Source organism: Vicugna pacos, chromosome 5 (assembly GCF_048564905.1).
Source record: "Vicugna pacos chromosome 5, VicPac4, whole genome shotgun sequence".
Taxonomy (NCBI): domain Eukaryota; kingdom Metazoa; phylum Chordata; class Mammalia; order Artiodactyla; family Camelidae; genus Vicugna; species Vicugna pacos.
This window is the reverse complement of record NC_132991.1, coordinates 57,069,493-57,088,619: the sequence shown is the minus strand read 5'-3', so window position 1 is coordinate 57,088,619 and position 19,127 is coordinate 57,069,493. Positions and strand designations below refer to the sequence as shown.

The window sequence follows — 19,127 nt, the reverse complement described above, 5'->3', positions numbered from 1 at the left end:
GTAACATTCAGTTTCAGGACTCAATAGGAATGTCCTTCCAGGTTTTAACAATCTTGTGCTTTCTTAGGCTCGTGATAAAAGAGATGGACTGGCAATCAGAAAACCGGCTTCAACTGCAGCTTTAATTCACCCCATTCAGATACTCCTTTTCTGAGGGCAAGTTCTAGGATCATCTGTTCTTTCTTCTCTAGTTGCAACCATCTTTTTTCTCTGACTTGTTTCACAATGACAAAGAATTTAGACAGATGTTAACATTTCATCCAAACTTACTTTTCTTTGAAGTGTGTTAGGGCAGAAGAGTAAGTGTCACATTCTCCAGATTATCACGGGACTCTTCCAAAAGCCACTCCCAGGAATCACCATTCAACTTTTCATTATCTGGGCTACATTTCAGGAACAGATATATATATATGTATATAATCCTGCAGTCTTCTGAGATCAAGTTGCTTTAATCTTAGATGAAATAGATTCTATTAGAGATCATTCCAGCTAGCCCTGAGATACAGAAACCATAGTGGTCTTCATGCTGCAGTCTTTAAAAAAAAAAAAAAGTCCCCCAAATGTACCCTTAACTCTTGTCTGCCAAATACACAATTTCCCTAGATTTACTTCTATCAGAAGCTCCAATGGACTATATGGAGAAAATTCTCAGGATCATATTAATCTACATCAAGAAATCAGTTATTTGCAAAGTCATTTGAGACTATGAAATGAAGCAAGTGAACTTTAAGTTCTTAAATATTACTGAAAGTCATATTTAAACACTGCATTCCAACATCGCAAGATTTATTGCACATGATACCATATTTACTCTTGATATAATAATATTCCATAAAACCAAGAATTATAATTTGTTACAAAGAAGTTGTAAACACCACCTTTTCACTGTTAGAATCCTGTTTTATAATTTTAAAACAGTCTTGCAAATTAATTCCACTTAAGAAATTATAAATTACTCTAATTATATAAAGTTTATTTTTTGAAGAGACCAGAACTATTTCTGTCATTGTGTGATTAAGAAATGTACATATATTCAATAAAAGAAATTGAAATCACTTTCCTGTCACAAATATAATTTTAGGATAGAACAAAATTATAAGCCCCTGACATATTACAAGAACTGCTTTTAATGATTAATAGTATCAAGTTCTCAGAGGAATTGCCAAGCTACTGACATATTTAGCCTTTCCAGCTTTAGCATTCTTTTGAACACCCTGGGAGGGCGAGCATCTTATCTGTCAAATCCTTCACTTAGTTTTTGCTAAATTAAGCTCTAAAAAATACACACATTATTTTTTTTTCCAGTGAAGATTACTGAAGTGTTATGCTTTAGAATAAGTGCCTTACTGGCTAGAATCATATTAATAAGTCATAAAAATGATTTGTCAAATGGATACAGAGCTGTAGTTAATATTCCAATTAAAAATATATCTGTATAGCTTCTTTGTAAAGAAAATGACAGAATTTAGTAAAGTAGACATATGATAAAAACTGGTTACCAACTAGAAGCATATAAAAATCAGTCAATAACTAAAAATATTTTCCTTATAAAACAATACTAACTTAAACTTATTTTACTATGTTAAAATAAATTTAGTGTTTAAAAAGCAAACTGAAATAGGAACATCTCTCAGCAAATACAATAACCCACTAATATGATTTAGCCCCCAAATAGTTATTTTGACATTTAGTCATAATTAGTGCATAAGATAAAGGTATAGATTTTTTAATTATTCATTTTTTTTATTTACAGACAATGTCAGAGAATTTAAAAATCCAAAAGGTACATAAAAGGGATAAACTGATCTCTCAAGAAATAACCCCATTGTAATGGTTACCAGGGGAAAGGGGATTGAAAGGATAAATTTGGGAGTTTGAGATTTGCAAATGTTAACCACTATGTATAAAAATAGATAAAAAACAAATTTCTTCTGTATAGCACAGGAAACTATGTTCAATATCTTGTAATAACCTTTAATTAAAAAAAAGAATATGAACACAAATATATGTATATATATGCATGACTAGGACATTATGCTGTACACCAGAAATTGACATAGAGTAACTGACTATACTTCGATAGAAAAATAAAAAATTTTTTAATTCCAAAAAAAGAGAGAAATAACCCATCTTTAAAAGTAGTAACAAAGGTATCTTTCAATCATTCAGTCCCTTCTTTAAACAATATTTACTGTGAATTTATATTGTGGGTGATATTTTAATGTGAATGAACAAGACAGAATTAACCTATGCCCAACGGAGCTTACACAGTATCAGAAAAGACAGAAGTTAGAGCAAAAAATAATTGCACACATCATGAGAAGTAAAAAAAAGAGATATACAGGGTGCTATGCTGGCATATTATAAGAAAACCTTAACTAGTGTAAAAAAAAACATCAAGTGGTCCTTTTCTGAGGAAGCAGTGTTTAAACTACAACTTGAAAGATGTGACGTTTACCAAGCAGAAGGAACATGGTGTGCAAAGATCTGAAGGTGTGAAAACCTGGCATTCAAAGAATTGAAAATAGGCCAGTAAGGATGAAGAGTGAAGAAAGGGGATGAAATGACAACAGATAGAGCTGAAGAGAAGATGAGACCAGGAAGAAACCTGTTGGGCACATTTAGTCTTGCAATAGGAAGCAACTGAAGTTGGCTGGAAGATATTAAATCTGCATGTAAATTTACAAATTAATATATGTATATCGTTGAAGTGAATATTAGAAGAGTTAAAAAGCTGTTACCGTAGCTCAGGCCAAAGATGATGGTAGAGAAACAAGGCTGTCTCTGAGAATGGAAGCAAGTGAATGCATTATATTTAAAAGGCTTAACAGACAGGATTCGGTATCTGAAAGCAAGGGGGTGTGAGAAAGCAGAGCAATCACCGAATTAAGGCTTTAGCATCAGTTTAAGCTCAGTGGATCTGGAAGAGAGGACTAGTTCTAGGTAACAGATACAGTTCTTCCAGTCAAAGAAAAGCTTCCTGACCTGATTTGATACAGTTTCAGATTAATTGTTAAATCAAATTTGCTGTTTGATGAGCTCAAACCTTTTGTAAAAACTGAAAGATGATGGGAAAATCTATTCAAAGATTTCAAAGTGCACGGTAAAAGCATGGTGCTTTGGCATTTAAACGAAGATTGGGTTAATCATTAGTAAAAACAAGGCACTGTTATAAAATATTTACTACAGATGAAAAGGAATAACATAATATTTAATTGTGTTTTGCCAAATCTCCTGTCATTTTCTTATAAAATTGGATTACATAAATCCTGTTCCAATAATATGGAATCACTGCAGAGGAACAATAAATGATAATTAAGGTGAACTCTAAAAAGCACAAAAAAGATGATTAAAAAATGAGCATAATTTGCTTATAAGGCTGACTGAAAATGTTGTTGTAACAATTTTTTAAGTATGAAATATTTAAACATCATAGCACCAGGCAGCTCTTAACTACAGTTTGTAATTGTTCGGTGGTTAAGAGAGAGTACATATTATCCTGAGACAAAAAAAAACAGAAACAAAATACCCCAGGAGGAAAATGCTTCCTAGTATTGGAATATTGGAGGAGAATCACTGACTCATGCAAATTAACATCCTGCACATAAATTGATGTTCTGTCTCAAATCCAGCAGCAATTCTGTAGTTCAAGTCAGCAATCCTCTTACTTGGGTTGCCACAGAAAATGCATAAAAAGTACTCTCATACATAGTTGCAGGCTAATTACCTGAAAACATCATCAGTGGCTACATCCTACCTTTGGTGTTGCCAACATTTGAACACATCTGGCTAATTCTATAAAAATAACAGAAACAGTTCAAAAAATGGAATCAATAAAACTCTTGTAGATACAGAAAGATTATGCTTAAGATACTGCCCTAGAGCAAACTCTGAGAGACCCCAAACTGTACCCTTAACATAAGTGTTCTGGCAACATGAAGAGACCAGTCCCCAATGAACAGGTGTAAACACGTGTGAAACTTTGAGGCACGCAGGTAGATGAAAGGGAGGAGGGACAGACGGTTAAATCCTCAGCTACAGTTAGAGGTGGAGTTTAACCTTCACACAGTCCATGCTTCTGAACACTGTTCATGGAGACCCCCCAAGGGGGCTTTCTGATTATGAATATATTCTTTTGTACTTGAATGGGAATTTCAAACTATAATACAGTGGCACCGTCTGAAAGCTAACAACTTCTACATGTTGGTCAGATTTATCTGTAAGGCATTAGTTTGCAGTTATTTAATGACTTCATTACATTTTCCCATTATTATTCCATTAAAAAAAAAACAAGCAAAAAGCTGAAAAGGCAGGTTCTATTTTTAAAGAAGTTCCTTAATTCAAGGCCATGGAAATTGAGAAAGAAGAGAATGCAATGATGCTCTCACACTGGAAAGTCAGCCGCAGAAGGACAGAGATTTTGTCTATTTTGTTTCCTATTGAATCTACAGTGCCTAGAAGAGTACCAGGCACGTGGTGTTTGTTCAATAAATACCTGTGGAATGGAAGAGTCCATGAATGAACGAATACAATCTCAGATCATGACTAAGTAGCACAGGTCCACACTGAAACCAATAATTCCAACAACTTAAAGCACCTGCCTAGGAAGGCTAGAATAATGCCCTCAAATGCCCATAGCTACATTCTCACCCTTGCAGGCTTGAGGCCAGGAAAATCAAGACAAAGTATAAGAAGTAGCCAGATCTTGTACTGTACTCTTATGCACCTGATATTATTTCTGAAAATATCAGCAATATACATCTTGAATAACATTTATTAAGAAGTACTGTGAGCTGCTCAACATTGCTAATTATCAGGGAAATGCAAATCAAAACCACATTGAGATACCACCTCACACCCATCAGAATGGCTGTCATCAAAAAGAACACAAATAACAAATGTTGGTGAGGATGTGGAGAAAAGGGAATCCTTGTACACTGTTGGTGGGAATGTCAGTTGGTGTAGGAACTGTGGAAAACAGTATGGAAGTTTCTTAAAAAATAAAAACAGAACTACCATACGATTCAGCAATTCCACTCCTAGATATATACCTCCCAAAACCCAAAAACACTCATTCGAAAAGATACATGCACCCCAATGTTCATAGCAGCATTATTTACAATTGCCAAGATATGGAAGCAAATGAAGTGTCCATCAATAGATGAATGGATAAAGAAGATATGGTATATTTTATACATGATGGAATACTACTCAGCCATTAAAAGTGAAAGCTCACCATTTGCAGCAGCATAGATGGACTTGGAGGGTATGACGCTAAGTGAAATAAGTCAGGTTGAGAAAAGCAGATAATGTATGATATTACTTATGTGTCTAATATAAAAAACACAACAAACTAGTGAATATGAGAAAAATGAAGCAGGTTCACAAAGAACAAAGTAGTGGTTACCAGTGGGGAGAGCAAAGAGGGGAGGGGCAATACAGGGATAAGACATTAACAGATACTAACTACTAGGTATAAAATAAACTACAAGGATCTATTGTACAAATTGGGAAATATAGACAATATTTTATAACTATGATGGAGTATAACTTCTCAAAATTGCATATCACTATATTGTACACCTGTAACTTATATAGTATTGTTCATCAATTCTACCTTAATTTAAACATGTTTTTTAAAAAAGGAACACAAGTGCAGAACTGAATACAACAGAAATGTTCACAAAGTTTTTAAAAAAGTGTGAAAAATGACCAATTTCAATCCGAAGGGCCTGAGCTGAGCTGTGTCTTCAATATTACGTTTGTTGAACATATTTGGGCAAGTCACTTAATCCTTCTAGATCTCAGTTTTCTCACCTGCACGATGAGAAGGATACGTTTTTTATGCAGAAGTTATTTTTAAGAAGTAAATGTTGGATACATATGAGAATACCAATTACTTCACTACCAGAGACAAAGCAGGCACTAAGTAAGTGGAGTTTTAAAAACATATGCTAAGTAATACATATTACTGCCTTTATTTCTGCATCTTACCAAATCATACTGCTAGTTGCTGAACTAGCTTAATTCTGTTTTACTGAAAACACAGATGACCCAGCAATTTTGCAAGTTGGAAAAAAACAAAGGATTCCCAAAGATTCCAATTTTCCTTAGCATTATATTTATGGCTATCACGGTTAGAGGAAAAAAATGCCCAACATCTTTTCCACACTAACTTAAGGAGTCTGTTTGCAATGAAATATTAAGAATATGATTGGAAGTCTGTTACGCTTAGGAATAACAGGTTAATAAAGCTAGATAACATTATATCTAGGTTTGGCAACAGAAAGAAACAAGCCAGTGTTAAAAACCTAAAAATTTACAGTATAATCTTGGAATAAAAACAAGGAAAATACTTTGTTACTCTTTGGAAACTTCCAAAGTTCAGAAAATAGGAAAAAAAATTCTTTATGTCCTAACACACAGATAGACACATGCACACATCTGGTTATTTCTAGAATAAAAATCCAGTCATTATAAAAGCCTGACAAACTCGAGTGCCATGTGCTGCTTTTTAAAGTGGGTTCAATTTATTCCCCAAATGAGGATTAGGATGGAGATGAAAAGGTGCTCTCTTTACTTCTTCACATTCAAATACTGTATTTTTTAATCAGAGTTTATTTTCTTCAGCATTGTTTATTCTGTCATTGAGAAGTGAGAATAAACAGTTCAAATTCTACACAAGCAAAAAAATTTTCTCCCAGCTATCAAGCTAGCTACACTTATCAGAAAACTCACTGAAACTCTGATTATGACACCATTTGAGACTGAAATATTTTCTATGGTTGTAGAGTTGAAATATTTGACCATGTTATAACATAAAAAATAGACATCATACTGTAATTTTGGAAAGAATTATGCAAAACAAAACAATAAAAAAGGTAGCATTCTCAAAAAATAATTTTTGTTTTGAAACTATATAATGACCTTTGTCCTTCATCTTCATTCCTGATAATTAACACTATTTCTAACATTGGAATATACACTGGAATTTCAGGTTGAATTATTTCTCATTTAAATTTTGGCCTAGTTGAAATGTTAAAGGAATATGATTAAGTTTTTAATTCACTTGACTTCTGCCTTACGCTCTTCTGTTCAAAGAATATTTCTCCCATCCCTCTGCTATTATATATTAATTGGACTCTGCTTAACTTTATCAACTCTTGTTATCTTAGTGCTGTAAGCTGTTTTCAGTGAGAGAGAAGGAATAAAGGGCAACTTTTGTAGCTGAGTTCCCTGATTTTCCTCATCATTGCTAATATCTGAGCACTTCACTTTCTTCCTAATCTAAACTTACATGCTCGCTGCCCAGACCACAGAAGACACACAGGGCTTCTGCAGGTTTGAATACTTGATTACTCCTTGGCTGTATCACAACTCGGCAACTAGTTACTTATCCTTCCCTGGATTCATGGCTTCTCCAGGAATCTGGAACCTGCCATTTCTGAGAATGGTGCATCCTTAGTGCCACCACAGCCCCCTCTGGTAAGGGTCCTTCTCAGTGCATACCTCGAGTTGTGGCTTCCTTCTCAAATCTGACACTGTATCCTTTTCTAGATTTCTCAAACTTTTTGATCTACTGAGGATTCTGACTTATTTTCCAATACCATTCTGAATTGAATCATATACACTTATTTCCTGTTCTATCCAGAAATTTGAGGTTGTAAGTGGGATATTACTGAGTGTGCTTGATTTATCATTAGAAATAAAAAATCTGTAATTTTCTTCTGGAAATAAAATTAAACATTAAGTATAAGTTTAAGTTATGAAAGGGGATATCAAAAGCTCTTTCAATCTCATGACCCTGAAAACTTCTTGTTTGCACAAGTGTTATCTTAGGACACAGAACTATTGTTTTCATTTTCAAAATGATGTTTTCATCCTAATGGAGGTTTATCTTGGAATCTCTTTATACTAGAAAATAGATAAATAAAACTGTAAAACTGAATATGAGGTGAGAGAAGAGTTAAGGGATCTGAAGTAAATGAAATACAGAAATGTGGGAGAAAATGAAATATGTAATGTGTCTAGAATAGAGGGATATGTCAGATCTGCCCACGAGAAGATGACAAGTGAAGACTGACAAGGTGTTTGATATTTTTGGATTAAATGCTTTCTCTCATGTTAATATATGCCTTCTTCATGCAGCAGAGTATAGTTGGTGATATAAAGACTACCTGGGTTTGAACCTCCATCTTTCCATGTGACCTTTGGCAAGTTTACTCTACCTCTTTCTGCCTGAGCTTTCTTATCTGTAAACTGAGTTTCCTATCTCCAAATATTCCAATGAGGATTAACTATGATCATTTCTATAGATAGCTTAAAACAGTGCCTGACACAAAACAACATGGAAGTGCTGGCAATTATAATTAATGGTATTAACGCTGCTAAGAATGCCATGGAGATTTTTGATTCTCAAGAGTTTAGAAAACTCCACGCAAGAATGGGGGAAAATAAGCCTAAAAACTCCAAGCAGATAGATTTCTGAGTAGAATTTCAGGTTCATAGTCCTAATTAAGTTAAATTTTGCATAGGACGAGTCACCTTAAAATATTCTTGTGATAGCCTAAATGGTATAAAGAATATCAACTTGCTTTGAGAAAATCAAAATCTCCATTTAAATGTAAGCATATTTTTTCTATTATAATTATTATTATCTATATTTTCTTATAAAAGAATTAATCAAGAAGTGTATTTCTAGTGTATCTATTACTAGGGTATATTCAAAGCTATTTTTAAAGAAAGAAGGTCTACTTACTTTATACTCATAAGCAAGTAAAATGTTTGAACTTTGAACTGTCCTTAAACAGCAAAATATTTATACTTCCTCCCAGATCAGAATTAGCAAATAATTTTATTGATGAATCCAAGTAAACAATGCTACTAAAGCAATTATCAAAATTTTGGGGAAAAAAAACCTCTCACAGAAGTATCAAATTATTTTCCTAACTGCAAGTACTAGCCAGCATTCAGCTTTTTATAAACATTACTATGAGACATTAATTACATTGTGTTATCTCTTGGTAACTGCAAAAAAAGAAAAGAGCGTAAAGATGACGTGAGAGTTTTAATTACCTCATCATATCATCCAGTACATGTTAATGGAATAATTGTTTAAGATTCCAAAACTGGATGGAAAAAAACAGAAGAACATGCAAATATATCCTGTTTTCACAGCACGACCCTTGGCTATGTAAAGTCGATTTAATATTAAAGCTCTAATTCTGCATTCCACAAATCTAAATACCACTTCAGTGTTACAAAAATTAGTAAAATCTTCACAGGAATGTTATGTCTAATCACCTTACATAAGGCAATCTGGCATCACTGATGACAACTTACATAAAAGGATCAATTTCTGGGTTTTATGAAATTGCTCATTCACTGACATGGTTTTCAAAATCAAGTGAAAGATGCTTTCAATCTAAACTTATTTTCTACTTTATGTCCAAAAAGTAGAAGTTCTTTTTCCCCTAATTTATCCAATAGTTACTTAACCCAACAGAGGATGTAAAATCCATATCCCATATATATTTCAAGGTATTTTATGAAATACTAGCTCAGGTGCAGGAATTCTTTATTCACTCACAACTCTTTTTCCTTCTAAGTCAAAAGATACCCAATCCTTGAAATCAATTACTTATTTTTAAAAGCACCATGCTATGAAAATCTTATTTCAGGGACATTTTGTGTGCTAAAATTTACCCCCAAAATGCTTTTTATTCCTCATTATAAAAGTAGTATATGCCCCTTGGATCCACTGTACTTTAAAAACATTAGATAAAATAAAATTAAAGTCACCTAGGAATAACCACTCCTTACATTTAGGTACATTTACTTGCAGTATTTAATATTAAAGGTAGCCAGATACAGTGTTGAGATCTTACTGTAGATGAAGCAACATGTCCCAGTTTTGCTCTTTTCACTTTGGTTCTTTTTGCATTTTATTTATTCCCTCAGTGGCACCCCATTACATTCAAGATAACGTCAAATTCCTCACCTGGTTCCTTAGCATTTATCTGTCCCTTTAACCTCTTCACCGGCACCTCTTCTCTCCACCCTGCCCTGTGCGCTCTCTGCTGCAGCTGCACTGAACTGCTTTCTCAATGAACTGTGCTTCATCAAAGTGCCGGGAGGATCTGCTATACACCCCTTTCCTCCTGGTGATCATTCACCCTTAGTTTAGACATCTCCTTTAGGTAGCCTTCTCTAACATCCCCTGAGTTTAGGCTCAGGGACCTGGCTAGGGACACCAACAGTATCATGTACGCTCCCTAGAGTGCATTAAACACCATTGTCCCAAATCCATGCTCACTCAGAACCTCAGAACATGATCTTATTTGGAAATACAATCTTTACAGATGTAATTAGTTCAGGATCTTGAGGTAAAACCATTTGGGATTTAGGATAGACCTTAAATCCAATGACTGATATTTTTACAAGAGGAGGCGAGGACACACCCAGAGTTACACATGGAGCCAGAGCCTGGCATCAGGCTGCCACAAGCCAGGAAACACTATCAGCCACCAGAAGCTGGAAGAAACAAGGAAGGACCTTCCCCTGGAGTCTTTGGAGGGAACATGACCCTGCTGACTCCTAGATTTCAGACCTATAGCCTCTAGAATTCTGGTTGCTTAAGGCCACCTAGTTGGTGGCTCTTTGTTCCAATAACCCTAGGAAACTGAAACCCCTCCTGCTCTAGACTTGCTGCAATATACTGCTGTACATATTTTAATTCTCACTAGACTATCAGCTCTGTGCAAAGCCAGGATTAATTCTATTGCTGATAATTTTATGTTCACTGCTCAGGGCAATAATTGGCACATGATAGGGAATTAATAAACATACGTATAAAAGAAAAAACAAATAAGTTTTTCATATTAGTAGATATCTATTGAAACCTGAGTAACACCATTATTTAATCGATGTCAATTTTGCTGGAAAAATCTTTACTACCTGAGATTTTATTGCCATTAGAGTTTGATGGCTTTCGAATGACCTTTCTGAATGAAAGTTTTAGCAACATTGATTGTTTACACTTGTCCACATTGATTCCCCATAAGGTCCCAAAACTTTGAAATTCTTTTGTGGAATCTACCCTCTCCACGTGCTGGCAGTCTCAGGAGAATGTTAATCAAGTGCTATGGTTCCTGGCAAAAAGTAAGTGATTCAAACCCAGCCACACAGAGTCGCTCAGTGAATGTGGGAGGAAGAGCATTAAACCACATGATTGGTCCAGGTTTAGCTCCATGGCAGTACCCTTCAGAGTCTCTCCCCACTTCCTGCTTTCTAGATCCCTGTAAACACTCTGGCTCCTGTCTTTTCTGAGAACTGTTTCTCTGATGACCCTCTGATTCTTTGAGCTAACCCATATCCTTCCAGCAAAATGCCTTTTTTGCTTAAAGCACCCAGAACTAGTTTCTGTTACTTGCAACCTAAGAACAGTAGTTGATATTAACTGATACTCTTCAAATGTAGATGTGATTACTACACAGTACAGATTGCTTGTCTAAACAGGTATCGATCAGCATAGATAATCACTTGATCAAAAAGGTTTCAGTTTAGATTGTCAGGCTACCTAATTTGATGAACTATGCGATTCAAAACTCATGATTTACCAACTCCCTTCTCTGAGATATCCACTTCCGTCTCTTCATTCATTGCACATAATCATGTAAATCCTATTCTTCTCCCTCATTTATTTCTGTCTTCAGTGTAAAAATTATCCTTTTTAAAGATATTTTTATTTTTTCACCAAACTAAATTTTTCTCAATATAGATCATTCTCTAAAAGCAAAGCAAACCATTTTATAAAGAATGTTACCTCTAAAAACAGAAGTCTTTGACATAATAAATAATATCATCATAGCATGAATAACTAGTTTACACTAAAAGGCCCATAGTTCACCACTTTGCAACATACAGACTAACATATTTGATGAAAAATCACTCTCCTAAGTTTCACTATTTCATTCAAATAGCAATTAATTTATGAAGAAACCATTCATTGCCATTACATATTACAAAAATATACAAAACTTTTTTTTCTTTTAAATCTCTTCATTAAATGAAAACTAATGTTAATATTGTATAGGTAAAGATTAATGTGACTATTATTAATTATTAGATTAGAAATAACAGTTTATACATACAGATATACTGAATGTAAATGGTAAATGTACAATCAAAAGTCAGTGAAAGCAAAATGGCTCTCTCCAGTCTCTTCCAGGGCTTAAAGTGTATTTCCTTTTGTATTTAAATGCTGATCAAGCATAACACACCTTCTGAATAGGATTTGAATCCACTCTCCACTGAGGGATTTCCCTAGACTGTCTTCAGAGAAGGGTGCTATTAGTCTTACTTATTACAGCCGAAGAGGGCAGAAGAAATTATATTTCTAGATCCTATCTGCTACTTTCTTAACACTGCATCACATTTTTGTCATCTACTTACACTATTCATTATCTCGAACAACTGCATCAACTTCCTTACAATCCCGACCTAAAACACTGTCACGTCCGTGAGTATGTATCTTTTAATACACCTAAAAGTTTAAAACCACATGATAGCCACATTTGAATGTAAACTTCATTTAGGGTGTCAAAACTGAAACTCTTTTTATTGCCACACTTTCTGCCTTCTACTTCTTTTGCATGTTTACACTGAATATACAGTTGCCTTTATCCCCCCTAACACCACCCAGTCTTGCTTCATCATCAGTCCGTAATTTCCCTTTTGCTTTCATTTGTTTCCTTCTTAGGCTAGTGTGTGAGTTTAGCCATTTTATTGATGTTTTAGGCTCTTCTCCTTTCTTCATCCTTCATCTCTTTCATCTTTGACATTAATTTACAATGGATGAAAACCTATTCTGTGCTGGCCATTACATTAGACATTCTGCTAGGTGCTTTGGATATAAAAACAAGCACCTATCTGCTTACTGGAAAAAGAGAATTCCAGACAAAGATCAGCAAAAATGAAAGAACACAACATTATCTGGAAATTTTTATCTGCGTTTATGGATCTGTATTAAGGAATGATTAAAAACAAAGTTCAGATTTTAGGAAGTTGAGAGCCAGATCATAAGGGTCTTCTTTTTCCTGAGAATGTTAATAGTAAAGGAAATCACATAATCCCACTTTGCTTTTCAAACCACTTTGCAGGGAAAGGTTTAAAGGGGAAAAGCTCTGAAACAGATTGACCACGTAGGGGCTATACTGCTACTTCTAGAAAGAGATCGTAGACGCCTGCAAAGAGTAGGAGAGAGATTGAAGAGAAAGGAACAGATGATGAAAAATTTAAGGAATAGAATGAAAAAGACTGGTTAATCAATTAAAGGCTATTAGTATTAAGAAAAAAGTAGAAAGTCAAATTAACTCTTAAGTTTTCCAATTTGACTATTCAAATGAATAGTAATTCTAATCAGATAGGTAAAAAACATGAAGAAAGATCAAGAATTTTAATAATGTAAGATAATGATTCTAATCTCTGGTCTGTGGCATTTGATCCATCTACACAGATATGTGAAACAGACAACAAACAAATGGAGAAGTCTGATGGGACAGACAGGCTCTCAGATGGCTTCCAGTGACCTCTTCCAGTGATTCAGGCCCTTTTGTGATCCTCTGCCCTTGAATGTGGGCTGGACCTATGACTCACTTCTGAAATACAGAAAACTGCACAAGGGGTGGCATATTAATTTACTGTGGCTTCCATAACAAACTACCACAAACTGAGTGACTTAAAACAACAGAAATTTATTCTTTCATAGTTCTGGAGGCCAGAAATCTGAAATCAAGGTGTTAGAAAGACTATGCTTGCTGCGAAGGCTCTAAAGGAGATTTTGTTCTTGCTTCTTCTGGCTTCTGGTGGCTCCAGGTGACTCCTGACTTGTGGTTGCATCAAACCAGTCCTTGCCTCTGTCTTCACAGTGTCTTCTGCTTTGTGTGTGCCTCATAAGAACATGTGTTACTGGATTTAGGGTTCATCTAGTTAATCAGGCATGTTTGTACTCAAGATCCTCTGTTTAATGACATCTGCAAAGACTCTTTTTCCAAATAATGTCACGTTCACAAGTAACACGAGTTAGGACTTGAACATATCTTTTTGGAGGCCATCATTCAATTCACCACAGCTGGGATTGTGAGAGCAGGCAGAAAGCCAGGTATGAGCAGGGAAAGAGGGGCACAGGCCAAATGGCAGGAAACCATACATCTTGTAAACAACAGGGGGTCCTTGAGCAGAAAGAGAAAAGCAGGAACAACCAGACTGATAAGAAACCAGACATTTTTGAGGTGACAAGTGTCCTGGAAGCAGACAAAGGAAGGTGGGAAGAGGCAGGAATCTCTAGTGTCCAAATGTAACCTTTGGCTCATTATGCCCTCATTTCAATAAAATTAGCCTTGCAGATGAGAAGTACCCATCATACACCAACCCCATGACACTTCCGATCCAGACTACATAAGGACAAAAATCTCTCCTGCCCTCAGGAAGGTGCAGCTGGGAAGAAAATCAAGGAATATGACCCCAAACCTCTCCCTCTTCAATGGATATTCCAGCCATTCATTTTTACACCCTATATAACCAACTTGCCAAAGAAACTCAGTACAGCTGCTCAGCTGGGTCTGCCCACTCTCCCTTTGAGAGCATAGTATAGCTTAATAAATCCTCGCTTTACTTTCTTGACCTCCATTTCACACCTCTGAATTCTTTCTGTGACAAGACAAGAACCTACTCTCCTGGTAACAGGATGATACTTCCTAGGTGTGGTTATACAGGAATGTGGTATCCATCACGGGTGCTCACTTTTGCTCTCTCTTGCCCCAGGAAGCTAGCTTCCATATTATGAGGCAGCCCTACAAAGAGAGGCCCTCCATGGTTGAGTTTGGAGGTGGACCCCTCAGCCCCAGCTGAGCTCTGTAATGATTGTAGCTCCAGTGGAAAGCTTGACTGCAACATCAAGAGACACCTAGAGCCAGAGGCATCAGCTAAGCTGTGCCTAGATTTGTAGCCCACAGAAAACTGTAAGATAATACATAAGCACTGTTTTCAGCTGCTAAGTTTTAAAGTAATCTATCATACGGCAATAGAAAACCAATATGGAGCTCACAAAAACATCTAGGCTAGGTCAGCCATGATTAAGACAAGCCATGGAATGGACTCAATTTTGCATTTAAGAAATATTTATGGAGTACCTGTAAAAACAACATTGTGGTGAGTTTTATTTAGATTTGAATTTATATCTCTAATGATAAATGACAACCCAATCCTCAAAAATCTTAGTCTCAGGAAATGACAGACAAAATCAGGATGCCTGGTATGAGTGAGGAATGTAAATGGTGTTAAGGAACAAAGCATATAGAAGAAAGATCTGGTACAGGTTCCAAAAGTTTGGGAAGATTTCCTGGAGAAGTTGAATTCTTAACTTCCGCAAACTCACCTATTTATACCTATGTATTAACAAAATTCCCTTTCCTTTCAACAATGTAAAATTTAAGGCACCTCTAAGTGGTAAGGACAATTTTCCTGTCCATGACACTAAGATTCCTATAATAAATTTATTTAAGCTCTTAGGGCAAGAACATATATCCACTTTTGTGACTGCTAGAAAGGCTAAAGATAAATTATTACTTACAGTGGCTATGAATCAAATCAGGTCTTTACTTCATACTTCATGTGTTTTGTTTGATGTAACTTATTTTTACTCTTTTTACTCCAAGTACTCTTCACTTGTATTTGGACTTTTCATAGTAAATGAATGAATTCTCAATTACATAAGTAATTGCAATGAAATTTAAAAATGCTGTGAGTGCACCAGCAAAGGTATGAGCAAAACACAGTGAGAGAGCAGGGCAGACAAATCCTCAGTGTTCAAAATCAAACCTATTATTTCATCAACACAAAAATCCCACTTTTCCTGTTTTTCCCTCATATCTGTTAATGCCATCAACGTGCCCCTCTTGCCTAAAATAAAAGACTCTCTCCTCAGCCTCCCACCATTTCTACCACTGCCTTGTTTTTATTTACACTACTTTCACCCTAGATAAAGTTTCATTACTTCTTGTTTGAATTCTTGCAAGGTTTGGAAACACTGCTTCTAGGGTAACATTGATCAGACTTGATGTCTTTGGGAAAACTGTATCAGTTGATAACCCCGTAACTGCATCTCAATATAATTAGTTACCATTTAGTATTACCTTGAATATGGCTCAACTGTTACACTGTCATGGTGTATTATATTCATTTGTTTGCCATGCATGTCTCATCCATTACATTATAAGCGCCTCAAGAGTGAAGATTATGTCTTTATCTTTTTCTCTACAGTTCCTACTGTAGTGCCTGGCAAATAAAGTGTTTCCAGATGCCAATGAAAATGAAACAGAAAGGCCTACAGATTATTCTCACTCCCTTTGGATTTGCTCTCTCTTCAATAGTCTAACACACATTTCACTGCTAGATTAAGCTTCCTAGGATACCACACAGATCATCTGACCCCCCGCAACCATCCCTCATCATTTGATGATGAAATATAAATGCCGAAGTATAGGGATCCAAATCCCAGAACGTATTTCCCATGACTCTGCTAAATCTACCCTATTATTCCCATATCCTGAATATCTGCTAGCTCTCTCAGCTCTGTATCTTTGCTCCAACGTGGCCCTCCATTTAAATAATAGCCTGCCAAGTTCTTCCTTCCCAGAAAAGCACAACTCATCTTGTCTCTCATTTGTGAAGGGTTCGATTCCCAAGCTACAGTATTATTATCAATAACTGCCCTTTCCTTTTACTTTTTCTTGGCACTTAATACATCCTACCTGTACCTAAGGAACTGAAACATGTTTCTTATCTTGCCGTAATTTATTCACAATTAGAAGAAGCAAGCAACTAGCAACGCTTTTTGTGCCTTCCTGTACCTAATGTCTACCATCACCACCATCATTGCTCAAATAATCATAGTGCTTGGGCTTAGTGCAATCATAAGTTTTCAATAAATGTTAATTGAATAAATGTATACGTGCTGTCATCTATAAACAATGTGTGTTTAGACAGTGGAAAAGATTATATATATGTAATATTTACTCTTTTTCTAGACTTGTTTGTGTAAGGGATATATTGGCTGAATACATGTGAGGAAAGGATGCTATAGCTTGCAGCCAAAATTTGGAATGTTGTCTTAGCTTTGCATTTTTAATTCAATACAAAGTAGGTTTTGTTACAAAAATTCTTTGAGTAAAAAAATATAAGTTGATGGGTCAAAAAATCTTTTCCAAAATGGCTACTGAAAACTGTAACATATCACTACCTCCTGGAGGTAAATTCAGCAATAAAAGCCTTTAAAACACCACAGCCATTGAGATAGCAATGCTAATTTTAGTAACTCTACTAAGGCAAAATGAGCAATGTATATATCACTTTATCTATAAGGACATTCTCTGAATAATAAACCAATCTAAAAAATATTTTTAAATAGTGTATGATTATATTAACACATACAATGAAAAATTCTGAATCATTAATTCGTATCCTCAAATAGAACAAAACAGATTTGCTACAAAAATGATAAAAAATTAAACAACAAATACATATTAGCCCAACCAACAAAACAAGAAAAAAATGATACAGAACAAAGTAACAGAAGTTATTTTTAGAAAATAGACTTATTTATAATTTCAATTTTATTTTGCTTTTATGTATTTTACCATTTTCTATAATAAAACTATTTTTTTTAATATCTGGTACAAAATAAAAACATCTTTATAGTTTCAAATCTTTTTTTGAAATGATGTTAAGTACATAAACAATCACTTATTCTTACCTGGGTAGGTATGTGCAAATATAGTTGAAAGAATACACAGACATCTGACTTTGGAAGGTTTCAATCACCAACACTGCCCATCCGAATTCTCCTTCAATTGCTTCCTCTCTTGTGTATATCAGACGGACTCACATATAACTAAAAATAAAATTAAAATTGTACTCAGTATAATTAATCAATTATTATATTTATGTGCATTTAAATTTAGATATTGCAATGTATATTGTAAAATTTTAGTCATATTTCTTGTGAAAGTTCAAGAAAGTTACCCAATAATAGGAAAGCAATAGTAAGGCATGTATTTGTTTTGAAGTGACAGAGCAACAGATTACTAGTTAAGGGCAAATAATAAGGTTGCTAGATAATAAATTAAATGTTTTTTAAAAATTGAAGTATAGTATAAATTAAATGTTTTAAATGGATATGCTGCCACTGAAACACAGTGATGGTTGGTCAACAATATACCTCCTCCTCCCTTGAGCTTTACAACTAGGCCCAGGCGTCTCCTTCACTTACTAGCTAAACAGACTGACCAAGCGCATACTCAGTCCCTGATGGAGAAGGTGAAACAGAATTTTAGACCTCACTGATCTATGTTAACTTTCATTCCACCTCAGCTGCTATGGAGAAGCATTTAGGTAGCTTATCCTTGTATTCATTCTCATGCTATAACTAGCAGCTAGTTAAGGTTTCCACATTTTTATTCCAATAGGCAAAAGGAACAAGCTCTTCCAGATGCAACGGTGCAAATTATGTCTTCCTTTAATCCCATCATTTCACATGTATCTACAACAGAAATTCAAATAGTGACAAAAAAAAAAAATTCACAGTATAGTATCTCTTCCTGCCAAAACAGCAAAGTAGCTTTCTTCTTTTGAGGGGGAGGGGAGTACTTATACAAAAACAATCTAACTCTTTCGTTCTGCCTCCCTCCCTAACTTTGATACAGACCACTGGTAATTTGACTTTCTCAAATTACAGACTAAAGACGGATCTCAAACATTTTCTGTCTCTTTGTTTCTGAGCGATCTGAATATTCTGAAACGATCCTTTCCCAACTTAGGCACAGTTTTCTTTCGAAGCCTGTTTATCTATTTGTTCACTCTATTGTTTTTAGTTTTCTAATATAACTTTAGAAATAAAGACAGAAGGGATCTTCATTTAGAAGGCCCCAGAGACCAACTCTGGAGTAATAATTGAAGTAAAAAAGCAAGGGAGAGGCTAAGGGTTACAGGCAGCTCATCGACAGTATTTAGCAGAGAAGGCAACAATTATAAAATCTGAATTGAAACATGAGCAGGGTATATTTTAAGGC

The 19,127-nt window shown here is 35.1% G+C and overlaps 1 protein-coding gene across 6 annotated transcripts in view; it reads right to left on the bottom strand.

The window, feature by feature from the left end:
* The window catches only part of GULP1 (GULP PTB domain containing engulfment adaptor 1), a 231,510-nt gene that overhangs the window by 137,638 nt on the left and 74,745 nt on the right, over window positions 1-19,127 (bottom strand). For 5 of the 6 annotated variants that reach the window (XM_072961279.1, XM_031678284.2, XM_072961282.1 and 2 more), the window contains exon 2: window positions 17,813-17,950. The gene's annotated coding sequence lies outside the window, so the exon portion shown is untranslated. Of the gene's footprint in view, window positions 1-270; window positions 417-17,812; window positions 17,951-19,127 lie in introns of those variants that run through there. The other variant, XM_072961280.1, reaches the window with a different exon arrangement.